Genomic DNA, 20,006 nt, shown 5'->3' with positions numbered 1-20,006 from the left:
CCCAAATTTTCTACTCATTATAAATTATAAGATACATTTTGGTTCCTTGTCCATCATTAAATAAAAGAAATGCATACATGACCTCTAACAGACTTAGTTCGAATAACTCTCAGTAATTAAGTATGATTACGGAGTGTGAATGATCATAATATTTCGCAGTGTGTACACCACTTCAAGAATCATGGCAGAAGCAAACATGTGGAGTATTTCTTGTGTCAAGTGTCACTTCCTATTTCAATTGCTCACGAAGAATGCAGTGTAACAACTGTCAATGGTCTAAACCTAGTGTTGGTATGTCACGTCGTTAGCTTCCTTCCTATTAGCATAAATTTATACAGCTTCCTAAAAACCTCCAGCTCATGTGACTTCGATGCAGTTTCTTGTATTAATGTCGTTCGTCGAATTATAGCAGTTCATTTTCTTATCTTAAAAATATAAAGCACTGAGCGTAAGCAAAACATGCAATAGCGAGTAAATATACCAGTAGAGAACAGAATGTCAACAAGTGGATGCAGCACAATCCCTACAACGAGGCTTTGCCAAGCAAACAATCTATAATTAATACCACAGTGTAACCTAAACTCTATGTTCGTACACAGTATATCAGCATTTCTATTTTCTAAATTAAAGAGTAGTTATGACAACAAAACAGAAGTGTGTAAATATGCAATCCATACGCACAGCAGCAAACATATATCTTACGTAATAAACAAGTCATTAGCATCATTCAGCATAAGCAAATAAATGTTCATATGTAATCTTAATAAGTAAACATGAAGGCGCAAGCAGATAAATCACAAAGTGTAACCTACATACCTAACTACAGTCAGCACAATTAATCAGTTGACAATTACAATTTAAATAAATAAGCACAGCAGGCACATAATAAAAAAAATATGACATCAGTGAAAAGGCATAGCAGCCAAGCGATGCATAATATACACAAGTAACAACCCTATTCATTAATCACTCATTGTCAAAATCAGTTAATGTGCGCAAGCACGTCGCTTCACAAGTAAATTCATAGAACATGAAATTAGCACAAAGTATGAATCACGTAATCTCGAGCAGCAAATTACACCTAAAATACGTACCTAAGTGGAATTATGTTACCTGAAAAATAAACTCAATTAATAGTTACCCTTTTTAGTTTATTACTTTTTTTTCGAAATTACATTCTTCCTGAAATTTTCTCCATAGCAAGTCGTCTTAACGTCGGACACGCACAGAATTTACCTGAAGGTCTTAAATATTTTATACAACCGTATCCTTAATGTCCTTCCAGATTGGATCCTTATTTTGCTCCTTAGCGATGTCCTGGAGCGAAGACGAAATAAAGTTCTCAAACGCAACACCTTGAATGTACATCAAACAATAATGGTTTTCTTTGCAGTCCTCTTCAGCACATTGTTTCAAACCCATAGGTGCACGTGATAAAGCATCAGCAACAATATTTGAAGATCCCTGTCTGTAAACAATACGAAAATCAAATTCCTGTAGGTACAACGCCCATCGTGACAATCTGCCATGAGTTAATTTTGTCGACATAAGAAATTCCAGAGCTCGATGATCAGTGTAAACCTTAGTATGTCTACCGAACAAAAATGTGCGAAATTTTGTGAAAGCCCAAACAACAGCCAAAGCTTCAAGTTCCGTAATCGAATAATTCTTTTCGGATTTAGAGAGAACACGACTTCCAAATGCAATAGTCTTCTGTACTACAACGCCGTTTTCTTCTATCTCTTGAAATAAGTGTGCACCTAGGCCTTTGTATGATGAGTCCGTCGCCAAACAAAAATCTTTAGATAAATCCGGATGTGAAAGAAGTGGAGCAGCAACTAAAGCATCACGAAGTTGTTCAAATTCTGACTGAGCTTCCTCATCCCAACACCAGTTAGATTTCTTTCCAGATAGTTCACATAAACGAGGTGTGGCCAAATTGTCCAATCTAACAAAGCGTCTAAGAAAATTACAGACACTAAGGAAACTACGAACATCACGTTTTGTGGTAGGAACAGCATAATTACGAATAGCGTCTAGTTTCTCTGGATCAGGAAGAATACCTTCTGTAGAAATAATGTGACCGAGAAATTTCACCTGAGAACGACCAAATTCAGATTTTTCCAAGTTCACTGTCATGCCAACTCGTGCAAAAATACGTAATAATGAATCCAAAATTTTGTTATGCTCACTCCAAGAAAGTTTAGCAATAAGAATGTCGTCAACATATGAAGTAATATTGTCACGAAGATAAACAGGTAAAATTTCATTTAAACTACGAATGAATGCTGCAGAAGATACAGTAAGTCCAAACGGTAATTTCCGAAACTGGTAACAGTTACCAAAGGCTAAAAAGGCAGTGTATTTTCTACAATCAGGGTGGAGTTCTATTTGCCAAAAACTTGCGCGCATATCAATCGTGGATAAAACTTTAATTCCATGGAAATGTTGAAGAAGTTCATCTAAATTTTGTGGACGGTCAGTTTCAGGAATAATAATATTATTTATCTGTCTGGAATCCAGAACCAAACGAATTGACCCATCCTTTTTAAGAACAACGTGTAATGGGCTGGTATAAGGGCTGACTGCTGGCTCAATAATGCCCTGATCTAACATGTATTGAAGTTCATTCTTAACCTTGTCTCTGTAAGCCAAAGGAATAGCGTACGTTTTTCCGCGAAATGGTGTGTGTTCTTTTACTTTAAATAAATATTGTAAGCCTTGTATAGTTCCTGTGTGATGACTAAACACAGTAGCATGTGAAGTCAAAATATGGTGCAGCTCTTCTTTTGCAACGTCATCTGGCACTTCAGCTTTTTTAACCTTTTCATTAATTAATTCTTCGCTACTAATTATATCCTCCATCGCGTCTCTGTATCTATTGTCATTGTCATGAATAAACACACTGTCGTCATAATGCTCAACGAAAACATCAGAAGTAAGAAACCTTAAACATTTTGTATCTGATTCAGATCTTGCTAAACACTCGAAAAATTTCAAACATTTCGGCATTCCGGCAACAGTCAAATTCACACTTCCTTCTTTAAAGTTCAAAATTGCCTTATGTGTGTTAAGAAACTCCATACCTAATATAATCTGTGTACTGAGTAATGGAACAATAATAAAATTAGCCGACAATTCGTATCCTTGACAAATGAAATTTAGGTTGGTCTGTTGTTTAACTTCCACACCTTTTCCAGAAATCGCTCCTCGAAATGTAGTTTTAGAAATAGGTAACACAGGACAGGCAATAGTTCTTTCACATATACGAAAAACTGATTCACTAATGACGTTCAATGGGCTCCCAGAATCTAAAACTGCAGTGAACTTATTCTTACCCACACATACTTCAATAACAGGATGTAAAAATGCGTCTACATTATTTTCCTTTTCGCCTAGCAAAATGTCTCTCATATCTTCCAGGCGTACGTAGTGTAAAGTTGTAGTGTCATTACTTTCTGAACCGTCTATATTGCTGCCAGAAGCCGAAGCTGCAAGTCATGGTCGATTGTTTGCGTCACGTCTTTGATTATTCCCGTCATTTCGCGGATCAATTTCTACTATTTCCACCTGTCTCTCTGAATTTCTGTCACGCGGAGGATGCCAATTAGGTCCTTCCTGTCTGTTAGATGCAAATTCTTGGTTGTGTCTGTTATTAAAATTTCTGTTTTCCTGTCTGTCTGCATAACTACTTCTTGTATAATTTCGACTGTCACTTCTGAAATTATTGTTAGACCTACTACCCTGGTTATTTCTGTAGTAAGAGTTTCTATTATTGTATGAATAATTTCTGTCTTGATGATACCGATTACTGTTTCCGTATGATTCATCATTCCGGTAAAAATTACCGTTATTATAATTGTCTGTGTAATTTCTGTTAGAACGTCTGTTATTGTCATAAGGCTGGTATCTATTGTCCTGTCTGTTACGTCTGTCATTCTCAAAGTTACCCATATAACGCCCGTTCCGATCACTATCCCTTTTCTCTGAAAATCTATTATAATTACTGTTACTGAAAAAGTTACAAGAAGTCCCGTCGTCGTTGTCATACTCAAGTTCTTGTAACAAAGTCTTAAAAGTCTCAATGTCGTCTTTACATCTTCCAGGTAAAGCAATTTGTCTTATGGATTGTGGCAGCTTAGTTAAACAAATGCGAATTAATTCAGTCGGGCTATAAGGTTTGGACAGGAACTGATTCTTTCGAATCATGTCTTCAAAGTATTCTGCCGGCGTGCGGAACTCAGACTGTTTAAAATTACGCTGCATAATCAGACTATGTTTGACTCTGTCTTGTGTGTTTTCGGACCAATATGCCGATAGAAATGCATGATAAAAATCATTCAGATTATTACAATCTCTAATGAGTGCGCGCATCCGCGTCGCCGGTTCGTTTTCTAAATATCCACACATAAATTCCAGTTTGTGACTTAGTGGCCACTTTGGTGGGAGTGCATACATAAATTGATCTAACCATGCACATGGATGTATGTCATTCTTAGAATTGCGGAAGATCTTAAATTTCCGAACAGTCAAAAAGTGTTTATAGTCAAAGTTTTCGCCTCGTGGCGACAAAGACCTACCGCGTCTGTCCCAGTTTGAATGTCGATTATTGTCAAGTTCGCGCGCCTGGCGCTCTCTTGTTGCATCCCGTAAATGAAACAAATTATTTTCTTCAAACCCCTCTGCTATCTGTGATTCCAAATTTCTTTTGCTGTCTTTTCCTACAATTCCCCTTCAATTTGTTTGACTTGCTTTCGTAATGCCTCAACTTCCCTTTTAACACGTTCATTAAATTTTCCCTGATTTTCAACATGCTTATTTATGTTCTGGTACTCTTCGGTTTCTGCAAATGGTAATGGAGCTGTATCATCCGACTCTCTGTCCCCATGTAAACTAAGATTTGTCAATTTATCTGAAATCTCCTCAACTCTTTCCGATAAGTCACCTATTTTTTCTTTCTGTTTATTTACATCTTCCGTAAGTGTCGCGACTCGGGTTTCAGTATTGACACATTTGGTAGTTAACTGTTCATATTGTTGTGTTAGATTATTTAATCTGTCATTTGGTACGGATTCCTCGATTCTCTCAAATATTTCTTCCTTATCGTGTGCATGTTGTAAATTTAACTCTGAAAATTTCTGTACTATCACGCGATCTCTTTCTTCCTGTTCTCTATCCTGTTCCCTTTGTCTAATCTCTACTGCAATTAATCTATTATTATGAGAATTCAAAATCGGTTGTACTTCTTCCCTAATTTCTTTCTTTAATTCATCTTTCATGTTTTTGAAACATGTCCCTATTCTTGAATCTAACCGTGTTTCCATTGTTTCCAGCTCTGTTTTAATTGTTCCTATTTGTGAACCCACTGTTTTTAATTCAGATCCCAACTCTGACCCCAGTGAGTCTAACCGGGTTTCCATTGTTCCCATCTCAGTTTTAATTGTTCCTATTTGTGATTCTAACCGTGTTTCCATTGTTCCCATTTGTGATCCCAGTGATTCCATTGTTCCCTTTTGTGAGTCTAACCGAGATCCCAAATTTAATATTGCACTCATCAACCGCTGCATATCTTCTGTCGTTAATCTCGTATTCTGTGAATTTTCTGATTGAGAAAAATTTTGAAATGGTTCCGGACTACTTTCCCGACTTATTATATTGTTTTCCACTTCATTATTCATGATACTGTTTTCTTCTGTTGGCGAGTTCGCCATGTTAACAATTTCGTCATTCTCACTATCCATCATTTTTGCCTTTTTCATCGATCGCGTAATCATTTACAAAATATACAAAACTCGTCACTATATGAAAATTACACACAATGACACTTTATCTCCAACAATACCATTCACACGAAATGTTTCCCTCAAACACGATTAATCGAACAATTGAAATAATTGCACTAATTGTCAAACCCGTAGACGAGACAACAACAAAAAAAAAAAAATTTTGCAAAATACCATTAGAAGAATGCCAATTACCAAATCTACACATGCAATATAGACTACAATTACTAAACTACAAATTACTACAACAATCCTACTGTCTACTATTTTTACAATCAGAAGATTTCCAAGGGACGATCCGAAGCAGCGGTCGCCACGTGCATGGGGGCTTAATTAAAATAAAATGCAAATAATTTTAATTTTTTGCTTCAGTAGCTGTCTGTTCGGTTACAAAGTCTCGTAACGGTTGGCCCTGACTAGTATTAGTACGCAATCTGACTGCATAGAACAACAACAAAGAATGAAATGGAAATTTTCATTAACACAATTAATTAATTAAGTCCCCAGCAACTATAAAACCTACGAAACCAAAGCACAAGTGTAACTGTTCTGTGTGTGGAAGTATGACTCAACGTACGCATCTGGCACGGTTCTTCTTCAACAACACAAGAAATTTTAAATATCATTTATACTGAATTAATTAAAGAAAATAGAAATACCATAATTACTCAAGAAAACCAGAATTACACTCTAATACAAGAACACAAGCCAGATGCTTTGTTGACTGAACCTGTAATGACGCATTATTCAGGACATTGAAATAATGAGAAAGAAAAGAAAAGTAGTTTGTTACCTTAATTTATATTGATGAAAAGCACTCTAGACATTACAATCTCTCCACACCGACTCGCTACTATCACATCTCAACAAGAACTTTTCAGTATCACATCTCAGCAAGCACTTCCTACTAGCTCATCTCAACAAACACTACTCACTACGACATCTCAGCACTGACTACCACGAGCTCTCCCAAAGCACTGCCCACCACGAGCTCCCAATAATCACTGCCAGTGGAGGCGGCGGAACAATACTCTCTAGCGCGATCTCTGGCGCTGTGGCTCAGTGTAGCCACCTTTCAAGGTGCGTAATTATTGATAGCATTGGGTTGGTGCATAGGTTCGTAGTGTTTTTCCTTGAGCAACACCTACACATAACAGCGACTTAAGTCACCAGCAACGTATTCTGCTTCACCATTTACAACAGTCTGCCAACATTGGTGTAACTTTTAGATTCCGCGACAGTAGAAATCACGTGGTTCTGAAGAGAATAACTCGACGAGCCATTTTCGGAGCGCATTTTCACCCGGAAAGGGAAATTAGGAAGGTCCAGAATACTTCGCAACGAAATTTCTGTACTGCGTTTTATGTCATTCTAGCAGATTGCGGGTGGGCGTTATCGTGGAGTAGTGTCACTTCATACATTTTATCTGATCGTTGTTCTTGGAACACGTCTGCAAGAAAATAAATGCCTGCTGTAATGGTTACACCTCAGAGAAGCATGTCGTAGTACACCACACCGTTACTGTTCCACTAGATGCATAACATTGTGTTTCGTGGATGTGCGCAGGTCTTTGTTCGGAGAGTTGCTGTTTTATTTGGGCTTAACCATACCTTTTTTTTCCGTATGGTTGCACAAATACAGCATTTCGCGTCATCAGTAACGATGTACGATTGTAACAGTGGGTGTTGTTCACGAGCCAATCGATGACGAGTAAGCAGAAATGCACATGGACCACCCGCTGGTTTTTGTGAGTTTGACTTAGATCATGCGACACCCATACTGCCGATTTTTGAATCTTCCCCACTGCATTTACATGTCGCTCAGTGGTGGAATGATCACAGTTCATCATTTCACCATATTTTCCAGTTCTCAAGTATAATGATGTTGATTGTTGTGAATTAATGCGTTTAAAGGATCGCCATCAAACGCTGAAGGCCTTCCTGAACGTGGAGAGTCACTTCAAATGGTTCAAATGGCTCTGAGCACTATGGGACTCAACATCTGAGGGCATAAGTCCCCTAGAGCTTAGAACTACTTAAACCTAACTAACCTAAGGACATCACACACATCCATGCCCGAGGCAGGATTCGAACATGCGACCGTAGCAGTCGCGCGGTTCCGGACTGAAGCGCCTAGAACCGCTCGGCCACTCGGCCGCCTGTGAGTCACTAATGTCAAAACTAGAAAACGATTTTCTTACCGTGCTCTCTCCATATACACGACGCAAATGTTTCTGGCTGCCACCGTTACTGTCACCCCTCTATTGAACACAAACATGAGAGTACGTCGGAAACATTCCGATATTTCCACTTGGCAATCCATCTCCTAGCGTCCGCAGCTCCACTCACTATCTCCAAACGACAATGTGTGAACTAAAATGACAACATTAAACTAAAATAAAAAATTTTCAATCGATGAATAAACCCATATGAACCGGAGCACCAACACGCAGAACGAAAACACTGCGAACTTACGCACCAAAATTTTTTTAAACTCGATTTTCTCGAAAAGAGCTGAGAGTTTCCTTTTTCTGTTTGCAGATCTTGAAGTCTTAGTCACGTCTTTCACACCCAGTGAAGATGATTCATGTGCGTGATGGGAAGTTCGTAGGGTGCCCTTGTTAGCGGGAGGCCGAACGAGCAAAGGGCAGCGCGGTATCTGTACAGTTGGAATGATGCTGATGATGTTTGGTTTGTGGGGTGCTCAACGGCGTGGTCATAAGCGGCCGTAAAAAGTCCCAACTTTTACGCAGCCAAATTTTTTTCAGAATCCAATCTAGCCACTGTCACGAATGACAATGAGGAAAAATGATGAGGACAACATAAACACCCAGTCGCCGGGTAGAGAAAATCCCCAACCCGGCCGGGAATACAACCAGGGACCGCCTGATCCAGAGGCAGCAACGCTAGCCAATAGACCACGAGCCGTGGACGTCCATTTGGGAGAACAGTACAGCACAGTGCCGCCGACTGCGCAGAGGAGTTCTGGCCAACGTGTTGCGGTCGGTGTGGTCCCTGGCACTACATAATTCTTGTAGCTGGAGTGCATAGACTGTGTCTACACCTTGCGCCGTGTGCCCTATACTTGAGAATGCCCATTTGAAACACACATTTAATGGACAGACGTCTGCTTCGCCAAAGTTTACGTAAAACTGATTGAAGGTACCGACCGACAGTTCTTAATGTGAAACGTCTATGTACTTGGATTTTATTCCTTTCCGTACAGCCTATCGGCCAGAATTTCTGTTGCAATTACGTACATAACATTTTGCTTTTATTGTCTTAAGGACCATTTCGTTTTCTGAATTTTAGCCTTTGTGAATATTTTATTCTTGTTCCTTTTTAACATCAGGCGCATTCCTTTCCTCAAAAGAGTTTTGTTCTTGTAGTGAAATTGTGCTTCTTACGCGATTACACTGAGGTGACGAAAGTTACGGGATACCGCTAATATCGTGTTGGACAGCCTTTTTCCCGAGACGTGGCATGGACGTGGCATGAACGTGGCATGGACTCAACAGGTCGTTGGAAGTCCTGTACTGATATATTGATCCATGCCGCATCTAAAGCCGTTCTTAATTGCGAAGGTGTTGCGATGCATGATTTTGTGCACGAACTTATCTCTCGATTACGTCCCACAAATGCTCGAGTTGATTCATGTCGGGCGATCTAAGTGGTCCAACCATTGGCTCGAAATGTCCAAAATGTTCTTCAAACTTATTGCAAACAACTATGGCCCGGTAGCATGGCGCTATGCCATCCATAAATATTCAATATTCCATCGCTGTTTGTGAGCAAGCAGCCGAAAATAACAATTTTCAGTCATTGATCGGTTCACTTGTACCTGAGAACACAGTCCATTGCATGTAAACACAGCCCAGACCATTGATGTTGTTGACAACTGGAGTCCATGGGTTCGTGGGGTCTGCGCCAGACTCGAAACCCACCATCAGTACTTACCAACTGAAATCGAGACTCATCTGACCACGCCACGGCTTTCCAGTCATCTGGGGTCCCAGTGATATGCTCACTTGCCCAGGAGAGACGCTGCAGGCGTGTGTTAGGGAAGGCATTCGCGGCGGTCGTCTGCTGCTGTAGCTCGTTAACGCCAAATTCACATCACTGTCCTAACGGATACGTTCGTCGAGATCGCACATTGATTTCTGCGATCATTTTACGCAGTATTGCTTGTCTGTTGGCACTGACAAATCTATCAAAATCTACCAAAATCCACTCCTCTCGATCGTTATGTGAAGGCCGTCGGCTACTGCGTTCTCCGCCGTGAGGGATAAAGCCTGAAATGTGATATTCTCTGCACACTCTTGACATAGTACGTGGCGGAATACTGAAATTCTAAATATTTTCGAAACGTAATTTCCCATGCGTCTATCACCTGCTACCATTCCGCGTTCAGAGTCCGTTAATTCCCATCGTGTAGCCACAACCACATCGGAAACTTTTCTACATGAATCACCTGAGTACACATGACAGTTACACCGAAGCACTGTGCTTCCTTTCACACCATGTGTACGCTATACTATCGCCAACTGTATCTGTGCATAACGCTATCCCACGACTTTCGTGACCTCAGAGTACATTCGTTTCCAAACAAGGATATTACTGTCAAGGTACTGACATCGGAGACAACAAAATATGGGCAGCCCCTGATATTTACTTCATTAATCATTGTAAGCTCTACAAGACAAGGATGGTTGATTTTGTAGGACTGCAATGAGAAAAAACACAACTAAAGTTGACCGATATTGATTCCGATGTTAGTTTGACTCTGTACTTTACAATAAATTTTCTGCACCGAAGTACAAGCTTATTTTACAATATGATTGGGAAAAGGCCTGGTTATGACACTGACAACACCAACATCATCGTTGAAAATGCATTTAACGTGGATTTTTATTCTGGATTGATTGAATAAAGAAGTGAAAATGTGGCTTTAGTCAAATGTGGATACTCTTCTGTTCCACTTTACTTGTATCACTTAACTTAAATCCAACAAGTGCACTTTGAAGATCGAATAGCTCTGTAAAACTATCAGGTTAGTAGAAAAAGATTGTTGTTCAGATAGCGGAATTATTTTAAGAAGATTGAAATACAGTATTAAGTCACGACATTGGAATATGTTTGTTTTTGGACTTATTACACCCATATTTTGTTTCCTCTTGTTAACATAGTTGATCATTCAAATGTCTCTCATGGTAAGACATGCAGCTTTGCATGCAAATTGCGCACAGCACACTTTTCAGTATAATCTAAGAACATTTTCGTACGATACTGTACTATCACAGTCACGCAATTTTTCGTTAGAGACAACTGTGAGATTTTATATAAGAAGATACAAGACAAGGTCCAAGGAAGTCTTCATACTCATAGAAATTCTGAAACGACTGAACGCGTCCTAGCTGTAGCAGTAGGGTTATACACTGGCCCACAAACTCTAATAAACGTCGTTGACCGGTGTCTGCAGTATCCATATACCTGATCCCGCCATTTTTATGTTCCTGTTTCACCAACAACGTGCATTCTTGTAAATAACTAATATTTACAGATTTGGGAAACAGAAACCCTTTCAAATCACTCGCGCGAAGCTCTCGTAAAATTGTAATTCTAGTCCAGAAACAACATACGAAAATGTGGCTGCAGCGTTGTTCGCAGTTCATCGCAAGCAAGTTGTATTTGTTTCCATATTCTAAGGCCAATTGGTACCCACTGTTCATCTCATTTCTCTCTCTCTCTCTCTCTCTCTCTCTCTCACACACACACACACACACACACACACACACGCATAAAAAATGGTTCAAATGGCTCTAAGCACTATGGGACTTAAAATTTGAGGTCATCAGTCCCCTATACTTAGAGCTACTTAAACCTAACTTACCTAAGGACATACTTGGAAGGAGATACAGCATTGGTCGTATATTTTTGTTTATTATCGCAAAATCGATTTTCGGTCACTAAGTGACCGAAAATCGATTTTGCGATAATAAACAAAAATATACGACCAATGCTGTATCTCCTTCCAAGTATACCCATTATCTGGTCGTAGTGCACAGGACACTATGGAGTCGCCAATCAATAATGACCTAAGGACATCACACACATCTATGCCCGAGGCAGGATTCGAACCTGCGACCACAACAGCAGCGGTGGTTCTGGACTGAAGCGCCTAGAACCTCTCGGCCAAAGCCGGCCGGCCACACACCACACACACACACACACACACACACACACACACAGTTTTGCAACATTTACATATATTTCGTTCTGATATCTTCAGTTCACTAGGCACGCGAATATTCGTGTCTGCACTCTACATAACGAAACGAATGTTCAAGGTTCAACCCTTCGCGAAATATTATCATTTATCTTTCACTTCCATGTACACTGACATTTCACATAAAAACATCAAGTTCCCAAAAATGTGCACGGGTGCGATTGATGGTTAACCTACAAAACACCATCCACATAGTGGAAAGTTGGTAAAATTTATGTGAATATCTGTCCACAAATCTAAATAGAGTACATGTGTGCCACTTCTCGATATAATGTCCGTCAACATAATTGCGAACCTTTGGCAGCGGCTGCGCTGTTTATGAAGCACAAGCTGTTAACACTTCGGTAGCAACTACGTCTCAGCAATATTTACTATGGTTTCCATCAGCACAAGTCTGCAAGAAAATAAGCCATAACGTGTCTCAAAAGAGAAGTACAATTGACTTTCTGTCTTGAATACCTTCCGGCTGACAAATATTTTGAGGCTACTGGTACTGTCGAACGAAACAGTTAATTTCTTCGGACGTGCATAGTGAAGTCTATATGGAGACCTCAAAACACTCACTGGTGTTGCTACAGTATGGAACAGAAAAATGAGCTTCATTGTTTAAGACTGAATGACTCCATTAGGGTGGGAGGATTGATTGACGTTCCATTCAGGATCGACTCAATGAAAAACAGTAACGTCGTAGAAGAATGTACGGTGACAGTTCGACATCTTTATCCATCAGAAGACATTTCTGTAATACACCAGACATATTAATACTCGTAACGTCTTAGAGAAGAATCAGCGTTGCAATCGTCCATAACGTTTGCAGTTTTGTATCTTCGACGCCCCCGCCATTTCGTGATGAGTCAACAAAGTGTTGGACAGTGAGGGATAAAGGCTGCATATTAAATGAAGCACAATTTCTCTTAAATTTCATGGCCAACAATGTTTATACTTCGGGTTGAAACTAAATGTGGAAAATAATTATTAGTGGCCCTCACACAAAACGGAAATACACTCCTCTGCAAAACTTACGGATGAAACAGATACAGTAACATAATGCATTAACTAATCGGTGGTAATGAATGAAAGAGCGGGAACATGTAGCCAAAGACATCGTCCATACAAAGCTGGACGTTACATGGTGGAGGTCAGCACCAGTATTGTGCCAAATGGAGCTGGCCTCTAAACACGATCCAGTTAAAGTAAAGTCGTATTATATAAATGGCTGGGAGATCCCAGAGGTCAGGTTCAGCCGCCTAAATGAATTTTTTTTTTTTAACTTCGCGCCTGAAGGCGCCTTTCCTTCGCCGAGTATGAGAATTGTTTGAGGAAGTGTTTCTGTTACGTGTATATGAGTGTAATATGTGTGTGCGTGTGCGTGTTTGTGTGAGTGTGTGTGTGTGTGTGTGTGTGTGTGAGTGAGTATAGTATAATGCTCATGTTGGATATGATGAGAGAAGGTGAGGATCAAACCGAGTGCCGGCGCATTGTCTACTCCTCTCGAGAAACTCCGAGGAGGCCGCCGACCTTAACGTCCTCATCTGACAGACTGACCACCGTCAACAATGTTATACTCCCTCACTTCATAAACCACTGCCGAGAGCTTTGGAACTCAACCTGAGACACTGCTATAACTAGTGATCAAAAACTTTAAGCCAATATCTTTACTCCGCTTGCCCGCCAAAAACCGCCAGTGAAAATTTTATACATCACAGAGATTCAAACCAACCTACCTCCGAGCCAAGCGCCACAGCACAGACGAGTTTTAGCAATGTAGTCGACGGAGACAGTGACGAAGCAGATGGAAAAATAGGAAACGACAATGTGTGTATGTCAATCATTGAGCGGTTACTATGCTCTGTGGTGATGTTCTTCATTACAGCATGCCTGGGAGACAACATTTTGATGATTTAACACGAGTGAGAATAACGGAGAAACCGGAGGAAGGACGAAGTGTGACGAGTGTAGCCCAGGAGCCTGGTATTGCTCTTAGCATTGTTTTTCGACCATGTGGAGCCCATGATAAACACAGTCACTGTAGCTTGAAAGTGAGGGGATGGCCAACCACTGTCAAGTACAGCAGCAGATGACCGCTACATCGTACAACAAGCACGACGCGATCCAGGTCAAACCACAGGTGCAGTTGCAGCTACATTTAACAGGCACACAGTCTCACGCCTCACTATGGCACGGCGACTGCGTGGAGGTGGTCTCTTGCCCAACGACTAGTATGCTGTGTTCCATTGACAAACGCTGGTTTAGAGCACATTCAGCCTCAGTAGTGACCCAGGACGATTCCTCATACGGGGAGAGATGGGAACACATACTGCACCCAGGAATTGTCTGACAGGACCGTTTTGGTGGTCCAGGTATCAATGGTGTGGGCAGGTATAATAAGTGCACTGGTGTACAGCAATCCAAATCTTTGAACACGGCACACTTACCAGTCAATGTTATTGTCACACTGTGCTCCTAATCCATTTCTGTTACAGCCCTGACATAATTTTTATGGATGACAATGCGCTACAGCATCGAACGGCTCAAGTAGATGAGCGGCTGGAACGGGAGGATATTCGGCGAATGGTGTGGCTTGCTCGATGGCGCACTTGTGGAATGCGTTGGGCAGACGTGTTACCGCACGTCCGCATGCGCCAAGGACGACCCAACAGTTGCCAACCGTGCTGGTGATGAAGTGAAAGGCACTACTACAAGAACTCCTTACCAACTTCGCGGCCACCACGGGAGCACGTTGGAGACCATTCGTTGCTTTCCGTGATTATCACACACACTATTAAGAACTATGTGCCACCTTTGTGTAATGTCGGGAGGACCATCATAAGTCGCGGTAACTTCAATCTAATTATTTTCTTCGTTAAAAAACCAGTGTCCTGCAGTAAGGGAAACACTGTTTCGGTAACAATAACTGTAACAATATACGGTACTACGTAATTAGAGTCACACGGTTATTTAACAAAATTGTCGCAGAAGAGGCTGAGTAAAGACACCGACGAGCACCGTCTTACGTGCCCCTCAAACGAAACGTATGGCTCCTCATCCAACGAATCGTGGGCTTTTACCTCCGTGACCCGCCAACGACGGTAACCCCAGATTTCTTGTTGTTGCCCCACAAATTTCACTACCCTCTTGCTAAGCACCATACACTCATCTGGTATCGAGGACAGGCGTTAGAATACCTGTTTCAGAGAGGTCCGTATACAGTCCTCGACTTTTGGTACATAGTTGTGACCGCGCATAGCACCGTCACCCGAAAACCATTTTACCGACAAACTTTTGCCGGTTTTCTCTGCAGTTTCTTCATTGACCCCCTCAAAGTTGGGGTGTGCCATGCCTCACTGTCGCATGATGCAACACCCTTATCCACTTTTTCATGCATCGGAAAAAAAAACAAATGTTGCATTGTATATACTTGTGTAAGAGGTCCGAGCAGATGTAATTTCGATGTATTGCTCATGCGCTGCCTGCGATATGCAAGGTATAAGAGAATCTCTGACCAGAGAGCAGTGTTGACTGCAGTAGGAACCGTGTAGCTGTAGCAGTAAGTTGTAGCTAGTGAGCAGTCTGATCTGGTCTGGTCTGGTGTAGCGTGTTGGCTGGGCCGGTCGTGGTGCAGCGATGCCGGAGCCTGAGCATTATTGTATAAGGTAAACAGCAGCCTCGCGCATATGTAGTAATGTTATTTCAACTCCCATGTAAATGTTTTAAAAAATCTCCTAATAATAATCTTTCTCATAAAAAGTAACTTTTAACAACCATTCATTTCAATTTAAAGAATTTACTAATTTCTCCAATCCATGATCATCCCGATTGTTGCAAAAGAAAAATCAGTTGCTTCCTTTCATAAATGACAAATCTATCGGCCAGCATTGCACAGCGCTGTGCCAGAAAAATTTATTGTAAGAGCAGGTATATATGCGTTATCCGGCGACTTCATTGAGGTAAGAATTTTTCTTTTTTATTCAGAATGATCTTTCAGGGCCATGACGCAGCACTGCTGACGTCCAAAATTTACCAGGTTAAATTCACAGTCAATTATTGAAAAATCATAAATGAGCGACAATTTAATTGGGAGGTTAGTTACATTGTATTATTACCAGATTACTGAATTTATTTTTTGTTGTGACATTACACTGAATGTGAACGAAATAATTATAATTTTTACTGTTGAGAGGAATTTTTCTATTTTGAGGATACACTAAATGTGAATGAATTTTGTGGGGAGGTTAAATGAGAACGAATTTTGTAGGGAGGTTACAAAATGAAAAAAAATTTTGTGGGGAGGTTACACATGTACACTGTTAGTTTGTTCAATAAAGATTATTAATAAAAGTAACTCTGTGGTGTAGTGGTTATGATCCAGAAATGTTGCATGAAGGGTCGTCAGTTCAAAACTCACCGGGACTGCACAATTTTAATTTCTATATTCGGTTCAAGTACATTCTTGAAGTATACACAAATGTCAAGAATCATAGTAATGGAACGTTCTGTATCTCTATGTGTTCTGACCGCAGGCAGTTCGCTCCGCGCTCCTGTATGTGCAAGTGCTGAATAAACCTTCGTTAAGTGAAGTAAGTGTTCGTCATTCGTCTAATTACACCTTCTCCTATGTGACAAAATCTAGATAAAAACACTGCATTTCTTGGAAACACATACAGTTAACACGGAAATTACGTTAAATCCTTGACAGCGCATTATGAGGGGCGCTGAAGCGATGCCCATGTAGCTTAGCTGAGCAGTGAGAGACTGGCAAATTCATCTCTGTTGGTCACGAACTGGGTGTGTGTTTTTCTGCCATAACCGGACCGGTATGTGCAGTAATACATAGATAGAGAAACGGAATGTAACAGTACGTTATTGTTTAGCCTTGTTTACGGGCTTGGTGAATATGTATGAATGTGTGTGAAGATGTCAGACAGTATCTCGTAATATAATATATAAATATATCTACAAATATTAAAAAGGGGCTTTTGTCCAAGCCATTTTCTGTTCATTCTTTCTCATTTTCTCAGAAAAACAGAGGTAATTAACAATGGACGGCCAACACAGGAATACCGGATTTGGTTCAAAAGACCTGCAAATTCGCTAGATTTTCCCGTGAAATATATATAATAAATGTGACTCGTTAGCCGGTAGTGGTGACCTGAATATGGCTTTTCGCTGCCTATGTCTGTTGTTTGGACATCACAGAAATATTAGCAGGGCCAAATATGGTTACACGCATTTGGAAAATGTAGTGATGTCGATAACCGAGCTGCCTGTTAAGCATCTGCGGTAGTCTCTAGCTATTACAGCTTTTGGGGAAAACAGAAGACATGCTCCACTTGAAATATCTCAACAAAATCGAAAGGTAAGGCACGACGGGGACATACTTAAAAGGATTAATTATTACTGCCGAGTTTTTATCTGGGTAAACAAAAGTTGGCTTTTGGAGGACACGATAATACAAGAAATTCTATTAATCGGGGAACTAACGAGGAATTGTTGAAGCACACTGCAGGCTATGATCCTCTTTCAGTAAATCGCGTAGATACCTCCACTGACTTAAAAGAATTTCTAATCGAATTCAAAATGAGCTGATACAAGATGTAGGTTCCACTGTTTTATCAGCTATAAAGTGGGAAGTTGTCCATGTTTTGTTCTTTTTGTAGTCCTCAGTATTGACGAATCTTTGGATGTGGTCAATAAAACAGTTTCCTTTTGTTCTGCGTTATACATATAAAAGGAGAGAGAAAAGAAAGATTCTTCGAGTTCTGTGATGTAAGTAGTGACAAACATGTGTAGGTAATTTCAGAACGTATCCGGCACTTGTTATTAGAATTCGGATTGATGACTAACTGACCGCACAAACGCTTGAGTATGCGGGGACCATGACGCAAAATGTGAATGAAGTACACTCATTAATCTAAGCCGCATATCCTGAAGCAATGTGTTTTGACTGTTATATCCTTGTGCTAGACCTCGTTTTGTCCCAAAGTACCAGCCAAATACTGGAACGTAAAACATTTTTAGTTCGTTTAATGGACATCCAGTTGTTTTGATCAGTGAACATTGTATGCAGGAACGCTACTGAACTTTATGATGTGCTTCGTCCCATGCTAGAACATTCACATGAAATTGATTCAGATATTTTAGAATCAGTTAATCGTTTCTTGGCACTTTTAGAAGATTTCAAACTTGTTTTTCTCTTGAACACATTAGACAAGATTTTTGCATACACCGATGTGTTCTACAACAAGCTTCAGAGCCAAGTAAGTGATATTTTGTGCTATGAACAGAAAATCCAAAATACTCGTGGCTCCACGTTATCTGACGACTGTGAACAAGTTTTCCTAGGAACCATGTCTGAAGTCGAAGAATCTTTGAAGAGTAAAACTAAACACATCTGTTGGGAAGTGTTTGATAACATTTATAGCCACGTTGATTGAAGATTTCAAGATGATTTAAAAGTGAACTTTTTAAATTTATTTTTAAGTGAAAACTGTAGTCCTCATTTTAGCCAGTTCCCCGAAAGCTGCCTCCAAACTTTCTTACACGCTCATGGAAAGTTTCTCGAGGCCATACTACTGAGGTAAACTAAAGTTCTCAGCCGGATAATATGTTAGTGTCATTATTGCACACAGTTTCTCTGAGTATTTCTTCAGTGGAAAACCGTTTTCAGCACTGAAGAGAATCGAAATCTGCTTTTGGAATTTCTACTGGAGAGTAGTTCTACTGTCTCAACTTGAAGGCTTACGTATTAATGGAACTCAGTAACAAGGAACATTTATTTAAGGAGGTGGTTTTGAAGTCCGTTTTACAGGAGAGAGGAATATCAGTTCTGTCAGTCTTTCAGGGGAGATCTACCGAAGAGTCAAGGGGGAATTTAAAGACAGAAGCTAATTATTTTGCATATAATCTGCTTATGCTAATATAAACTGACATTAGATCTAAATATTTCAATATCTATTCTTTCGATTTAAACTATTACCCGTTTTGTTTCCAGTTTCAATATTTATTCTTTCAGTTTAAAATAATACTGTGCCTGTGCTTGCTGAAACTCTTTGCCTAGGTTTGTTAGCTAGGCTTTCTCGGCGTCTCAAGTGGAGGCGCCTTGGTTGGCTCCGTAAGGAATTCAAGCTGTTGCGCAGTTGAGACGCGGCCTGTTGTCATTTGGCTGTTTTCCTGGAGCTTCGCGAGATATCGCGGCTTGTATCTGGGAGCCATAGTGAACGCTCATCGTGTCTACGGTTGACGTTTACATCGCGGTCCGAATCTGGAGAGCTTCCACTTCACCCTGCCTGTGCGGCGGCGAGCAATATACTGGAAATGGACTTCGGGCTGCTCCTGCTGCCTGGCCACAAACACCGTCTATGATTTGCTGTGGCCTGATTCAGGGAAGATGGTGAGCACCAGTTGTCGCGGGCGTTAAGTGTAGGCAACGATCCGTGACGCAATACCGCCCACCCTATCCTCGTTGAATAGACACTTCTGAGTTCAGTTTGTTACTTTGACAGTAAACTGATTCGGATCGTTTTTGGCCAATGACTTTTGGTGACCAGCATCATGGCGATAAGAAACACTCTAAATAAGATATTTATCTAATTTGTTTAGCAACTGTCTGGGAGGTCGGACGAAACTGAGCCGCTATTTTAAATGCCCATTTCATGTGGTCTGGTCTCTTCGGTTGTCTGCGATTTTGTTGCTCATGAAACTGCTTGATAATACCCTCACTCTGCTTCACAGACATGTATATTGTTTTAAAAATTCTGTTTGCTATGAGTCTGCATATTAGTGAAATAGTAGTTCCCTTTGGATGCTTAAAATCCGTATATGTAAAGCTTTGAAATTTGTAATATGAATTTTCACGTCTACGTGGATGATGTTTGTTGATGCAAATCTCTGCTTCACAGACTTGTGCATTGTTTCAAATTATTAACTTTCCTCTGGTTA

The sequence above is a fragment of the Schistocerca nitens genome, chromosome 1 (genome assembly GCF_023898315.1).
Source record: "Schistocerca nitens isolate TAMUIC-IGC-003100 chromosome 1, iqSchNite1.1, whole genome shotgun sequence".
Lineage (NCBI taxonomy): Eukaryota > Metazoa > Arthropoda > Insecta > Orthoptera > Acrididae > Schistocerca > Schistocerca nitens.
This window is presented reverse-complemented; position numbering follows the sequence as displayed.